The sequence below is a fragment of the Podarcis tiliguerta genome (genome assembly GCF_965153285.1).
Source record: "Podarcis tiliguerta genome assembly, chromosome: 5".
In the NCBI taxonomy this organism is placed as follows: domain Eukaryota; kingdom Metazoa; phylum Chordata; class Lepidosauria; order Squamata; family Lacertidae; genus Podarcis; species Podarcis tiliguerta.
The window spans coordinates 54553274-54560689 of NC_139538.1; positions in this window are offsets into that span (position 1 = coordinate 54553274).

Genomic DNA, 7416 nt, shown 5'->3' on the forward strand with positions numbered 1-7416 from the left:
ACTCTCTCTTTTCTTCTTTGTTCTTTGGTAATGAGTTACTTTGGCAATAATTGCAAAATACTGTATTTTATCCAGTGACTTTTTCAGTGCATGTTAGTTTTGAGAGCACCCAAGTTTTTGTATGCTTCTGTTTTCTTGGCTATATTAAAAGCTGACATCCCAAACACAGCTGTAACCTGCTAGAGAGGTCTATCTTTCTGAGATAAGCCTTGTTGTAGATGGCAATGCTTTAGATGATTTTATATATCATTTAAAATAAATCCATAATATACTTAGTAAGACACTATTCATCAGTATTAGGGAAATACCAAAGGTAGTTTTCAAAATCTGACTTTGTAATAAGTACTGAAGGGGACACATGAAACTTCCACAAAAGAGACCCTAAGTCTCTAGACTTGTTCCATCAGGCCCAAATAGTATCAACAGTAATATTAAATTATATTCTTCCATACTTTAATGCAAATAATGCATCTCTTTTGCTGCGTCTACACCACCACATGTCAGTTTTTCTAATCAAACTCTACTTGATTTCCTGTTGGAAAATGCAGTCATGATTTTGAAACGTTTAAGCCCTGACTACAGTGGCTCATTAGCTGCACATCATCCATTCAGGAAAAGCTCTGATGAACAACAATGATCCATTCAGTTCCACGGTTGCTCCTACATAATAATAAAAAGCACTGTGCTATAAAATATTAACAAACGTGGCCTTATGAAAGCAATAGGATTGTACTTAGTCAAATGCCCTTCTGCTAATGGCACCATTGCAATAATGCTGCAGTAAAAGCAATCTGAGAGAAACTTCCCAAGATGTTTTGCAATGTGGCAAAGAACAGGAAGTACAAGCCTCACATTTTGCCTTTGAAAAGTAGGCACAACTGAAAGCAATGCTGAGTAGCTTTGGATAGATAAAACCAGTTTTATCCTTCCAAATAGTTTTAGAGTTTTTCAATGCACATCCAGTAAACCCTCAATCTGGGATGCCTGGTAAAAAAGGTAAAGGTAAAGGTACCCCTGCGGGTATGGACCAGTCTTGACAGACTCTAGGGTTGTGCGCTCATCTCACTCTATAGGCCGGGAGCCAGCGCTGTCCGCAGACACTTCTGGGTCATGTGGCCAGCGTGACAAGCTGCATCTGGCGAGCCAGCACAGCACACGGAATGCCGTTTACATTCCCGCTGGTAAGCGGTCCCTATTTATCTACTTGCACCCGGGGGTGGTTTCGAACTGCTAGGCTGGCAGCCCGCTGGGACCGAACGACAGGAGCGCACCCCACCGCGGGGATTCGAACCGCCGACCATGTGATCGGCAAGTCCTAGGCGCTGAGGTTTTACCCACAGCGCCACCCGCGTCCCTTGGTAGTCCCTAGTAAAGGTAAAGGTAAAGAGACCCCTGACTATTAGGTTCAGTCGTGACCGACTCTGGGGTTGCGGTGCTCATCTCGCTTTACTGGCTGAGGGAGCTGCCGTACAGCTTCCGGGTCATGTGGCCAGCATGACTAAGCTGCTTCTGGCAAACCAGAGCAGCGCACGGAAACGCCATTTACCTTCTCGCCGGAGCAGTACCTATTTAGCTACTTGCACTTTGATATGCTTTCGAACTGCTAGGTTGGCAGGAATCTGGGACCGAGCAACGGGAGCTCACCCCGTTGCGGGGATTTGAACCGCCGACCTTCTGATCGGCAAGTCCTAGGCTCTGTGGTTTAACCCACAGCACCACCCGCGTTCTGCACAGAGCAGCAATATCTCCTAACAGAACAAATATCAGCCAGGGGAAGGGTGTTATCTGAAAATGACATGAGGAAAGGGTTAAAGTCACACACACACCCAAATCTAGTCTTCCTTCCTTCTGGCAGCTATTTACTTAAATGTGAAGGGTCAGCAGATCCAGTCAAAAGATCCCCATCATCTTATCTAGGTTCTGATATGTGACACACAGCTGTAATGTACAAGTGGGGTTTGTTTGTTTTCCATTAGCCTGTCAAGTATTTAGGGCCATAGCAAACATGATAGAATAAGAACACAAATACAGATGACGTTTGGCACCGATGGGAACCTTTTCCTAAGGCTTCCAGCCCTGCACAGCAGCCAACTCCATGTTGATCTTGGTGGAGGAGTTGAAGTGACAAGTCTGCCCTTCCCACGTGCTGCCTTAACAATGAGAACTGAGCTTCCTGCCCCTCTAATTCATTAAGGAAAACCAGATACATAGCTGCCTGCTACATATTAAGCAGTGTCTAGGCAAGTTCTAAGAAAGAATGCCTTTTAATTTGCCAAGGATAGCACATGAATAAGTCCAACTGTTTTATTACCAATTTTATTGCTTACCATAGCATCTCATTAGGGTTGGCATTCTTTGCCATGGTTGCTTTTGCCTTTAAAAGAATCCAGAAGAAGAGCCTTGCTGGATCAAGCCATCTAGTCCAGCGTCCTGTTCTCACAGTGGCCAACCAGATGCCCAGGGAAAGCCCACAGGCAAGACATGGGCGCAAGAGCACTCTAGCCACGGGCATTCAGAGGCACACTGGCTCCATTACTGGTAGTCATACTCAGCCATTATGACCTTGACAATCTCCTCCTCCATGAATTTTTCTAACCCCCTTTTAAAGCTAGCCAACTTAGTAACCATCACTTTGTCTTGTGGTAGTGAATTACATTTTGTCTCTCCTGGATCTTCAAGTATTCGACTTCAATTATTGACCTTGGGTTCTAGTATTATGAGACGGGAAAACCTCTCTCTATCCCAGGGATAGAGAGATGGCCCTCCAGATGTTGCTGGACCAGAACTTCCATCATCCCTGAACACTGACCATCATAGCTGTCAACTGTCCCTTATTTGGCGGGACAGTCCCTTATCCCAGCGCTGTGTCCCGCTGCTGTCCCTTATTGATGATGTCCCTTAAATTTCCCGGGTTTCAAAGGAAGCAGCTCCTCTCCCTCCCTCCCTGCCGGCCAGGGAGGAGGGAGGCTCCAACTGTGTTGCTTGGCTGCGATGCTCAGCCAATAAGGAGTCTAAGAACGACTGGGGGGTGGAGCTTGTATGCCTTGTGCCTGGCCGCCTTGCCTGGGGACTTGCCTTTGCTCAGCGCCTCCCAGCGGAGAGGTGACGGTGGTTTTCCTTGCTGCATCCCCTTTGCCGGGTTGCTGCGCTGTGGGAACCACGGCTTGAGGCTTTGTTTGGCTGCTGGCTGGGATTTCTGCCTTTGGCTTGGAAGGGCTCAGAAGCTGAACATACTTGTCCCTTATTTTGGCTGCTGATCCCTTATTTTCAAGGCTGCTGGTCCCTTATTTTCAAATCTGTAAAGTTGACAGCTATGTTGACCATGCTTGCTGATGGAAGTTGTAGTTAAGGAACATCTGAAGAGTCAAAGGTTCTCCACCCCTGCCTTTCTCCACCCCAAGCAGTTTTATGTCCCTTCTTACTCATATTTTTTCTAAGCTAAAAAGTCCCAAATGTTGCAACCTCTCCTTGTAGAAAAGCAGTTCCAAACCCTTTGATCATTTTGGCTATTTCTGAACCTTTTCCAGCTCTACAATATTGGCGGGGGGGCAGTAAAGTGACCAGAACTGTATGCAATATTCCAAGTATTGACAGCTTCGTTTTCAATCCCTTTTCTCCTCAGGACAAAATTTGTCTTTTTTTACAGCTGCCACATGTGGAGTCAAAATTTCACTGAGCTATCCATCACAACCACAAAATCTCATTCCTGGTCAGTCAATGCTAGTTCAAACACCATTCGCAAATACGTGAAGTTACAAAAAAATTGCCTCCGTGTGCAGGTGGCATGATCAGAAAGGTATTCTGATCACATCTTTTGAAAGCCTATTTGCAAGCAGAGAAAACCCTGTCAATAGTCACATTCACACCATACATTTAAAGTGTTAACATGCCATTTTCAACAGTCTTGACCTCTCCCAAAGAATTTTGGGAGCTGTAATTTGTTAAGGATGCTAAGAGTTGTTACAGGAGCCTATAATCCCCCTTACAGAGCTACAATTCTCAGTATTTTTTGCGAAGACAGATTTATTGTTAAATCAGTCTGATAATTGTAGCTTGGGAGGATATAGGGGTCTTCTCTGAAATTTCTTTCCTCAGTCAGCTTTTAAATGTATAGAAGGGTAGGGGGAGTCCATAACCTTACATCTCTTGCAAACAAACCTTACTTCAACAGTCTGCAGTTGCCTAAAGGAAACATTTATAAAAAGGTAAAAACCTTACAGATGTCTTTTTAAGACTTGTTTTGCAGCCCTTGAGATGCATAAAAATAAATCTTCCTCTTCCAAATCTTTCTGCCTAGAGAGAGAGAGAGATGATTTTACCCCCTACCAGCTGGATCACAGGCAAGTAATACATGCTGCCTATAAAGTCCTGCAAGAACAACCACTTGAACGCCACCAGCAAAACAGCATTCCCAGATTAAAATGCAATAAAAGAGAAATATGTGATAATGAAACCTCAACAGCTCGCCACAAGATGCTTACCAAAACGTTATCCTTCTGAAGGATTCCAGCCTCTTGTCTTCTTCTTTTTCTTTTTTACACCAGATGGTCAAGGGACTCGATGTCTCAGTTTATATAATGTTCAAACTTTGCTATCATGAGGCCTGTCTCAGATTCAATTTTCACCTAAGCTAGTTCTTTTCGATGTTATGAAAAACGCAATAACTAATATGTCTGTGGGAGTTTTGCTATCACCATAGGCTTTGCAGGGAGGAAACAAAAATGTGCCTGTTCTGAGGGTTTATTTGGGGACCACAGGAAACATTTGGTAGGAACATTTTAACATATGTCATGTCTTTATTTTATGCCTCGGAAATATCAGCTCATCCTTTTATCCTTATTTCCACAAGCATTGTTTTCAAATTAACACTTCCATTGGACATATCAACTGAAAGTGTAAGTATTTAAAGATTATTGTTTCCATTGTTCCGAGAAAAGTCTATCATTTTCATTAGGGGCTTTCCTCTTTAAACTAATGGTTTTCTATTCAAAAGTAAGGCATAACATATTTCAGGCATAGGCAAACTCGGTCCTCCAGATATTTTTGGACTACAATTCCCATCATCACTGACCACTAGGGATGATGGGAGTTGTAGTCCCAAAACATCTGGAGGGCAGAGTTTGCCTATGCCTGACATATTTCTATTTTTGAGGAGGGGTGTTTGTTTTGATTGGCCACTTCCTCTGTGCAGTATTAGCCATTAAACAGCCTCAGCCCAGTATACCTGAATGAACATCTCCACCCCTATCATTCAGCTCGGACACTGAGGTCCAGCGCCGAGGGCCTTCTGGCGGTTCCCTTACTGCAAGAAGAGAGGTTACAGGGAACCAGGCAGAGCGCCTTCTTGGTGGTGGCGCCCGCTCTATGGAACGCCCTCCCAACAGAAGTCAAGGAAATAAACAACTATCTGACTTTTAGAAGACATCTGAAGGCAGCCCTGTTTAGGGAAGTTTTTAATGTTTTATTGTGCTTTTAATATCCTATTGAAAGTCACCCAGAGTGGCTGGGGAGGCCCAGCCAGATGGGTGGGGTATAAGTAATAAATTATCATCATCCTCATACATTTTGAAATAGTCTCCTATGCGCTCAGAAGCCCCACACTTTAAGCTCTCTGCAGTGTGGCTTCCAGTCTAGAAGCAGAACTTGGTGTGCAAACAGTCTACATAACATCACAAAGTCCAGGGGTTGAGGAACCCCAAGGGGCACACTCATAGGTGCCAGCTGCTAGGGCTGAGGCACTTTTGCCCCTGCCCCCAGTGTTCATAAGGCGTTCAGCTTTACACCTGGCTCCTCGCGACGTTGCACATGTGGATGTTGCATCGGGGCCCCTCAACCATCTTGAGAAGATAGCACCTCTGGATACACTCCCTTCAAGGAAACATGCCAGGGACCACACACCAGTGCTGGGCAGGGTCAGAGGCAAAAGTAGCCAGAGCAACCAGTATACCTTTGTACAGAGGTACCTCAGGTTAAGAACTTAATTTGTTCTGGAGGTCTGCTCTTAACCTGAAACTGTTCTTAACCTGAAGTACCACTTTAGCTAATGGGACCTCCCACTGCCGCCCAGTGATTTCTTTTCTCATCTTGAAGCAAAGTTCTTAACCCAAGGTACTATTTCTGGGTTAGCGGAGTCTGTAACCTGAAGGGCCTCTAACCTGAAGCATCTGTAACCCGAGGTACCACTGTACTGTAAGCTAGTTTCTACACATACTCACATATCCCTCTCCACCCTGGCATGGCTAGAGTCATGACCAGGGTTCAAGGACACATTCCAGCAAAGGCAAAAACACTGAAGGGAAATGTGCAGCAATGCCAGTGAGGGCATGGTCTAGGGAGAAAGAGTAGCCTGAAAAAAATCCCAAGAGCCAGACAGAGAGGACCACATTTGGCCCGTGGGTCTGAGGTTCCCCATCTCTGGCATAGTCACTTGGAGATCTAGGGAAGAGCTACAAAGCTAGAAGCCTGCATGTACCGCTCTTCATGCTACTATGAACATGTGTGGAACTTTTTGCTACAATGTGGGTTTTTTAATGTTTATGTTTATTAAACATCATAGAAAATAATAAAATGGTCAACAAAATTAACAGCAAACACGCATCGCTTCCCCAGGTAATTAATGTACGTCTCTTCTGAACAAAATGGTCAAATGGACCAATGTTCACATTCTTTATGCTCTTGTCCTAACAGGTCAGCCCAAATTTACCATGTGTTAACAATAAAGGCCTCTCAGCCACCTCATACAGTAAAATAAGGTAAGTGCAGCCTCCTGTCCTTCAAAAAATTTATTTGATATCAAGACTTTAGCTGCTGCCCGTGACATAGTTGGGCTAGGACCTGGTAGAGCAGGGTTCAAATCATCACAATTTTTAGTTACTGTATTTACTCAAATCTCATGCTCACCTTTTGGGGTCAAATTACATTGCAAAAATTAAGGTGCGCATTAGATTCAATGGTGCATTAGGCTCAAGTAAATACGATATACTTCGCCCATCTGGTGGTTGCCCCAGCTACTTTAGGTACCTTCCTACACACATAAAAATAATCATAAAACATCAAACATGAATAGTAACCATCAGATCCTATATTAAAAACTCACAATAACTTTAAAATAAACAACTTATATCAAATAAAGCAATATTCAATTATTCATTAGAATCCCATAGTAAACAATAGAATTAAACATCAGCGAATAATAATTTAAAGGTTTACACTTATCGGTTACAATAAAGAATTACTAATCTGTAATCAATGAAATAACAGCAAGCCACAATGCATGAAATACCACAAAACATACAAAACCATGTAAAAGGGTCAAATTGAGAAACAGGGTCAAATGGAGAATCCCCACTCAGCCATGAAGCTCACTAGGTGACCATGGGCCAGTCATCACCTCTTAGCCTAACCTACCTCACAGGG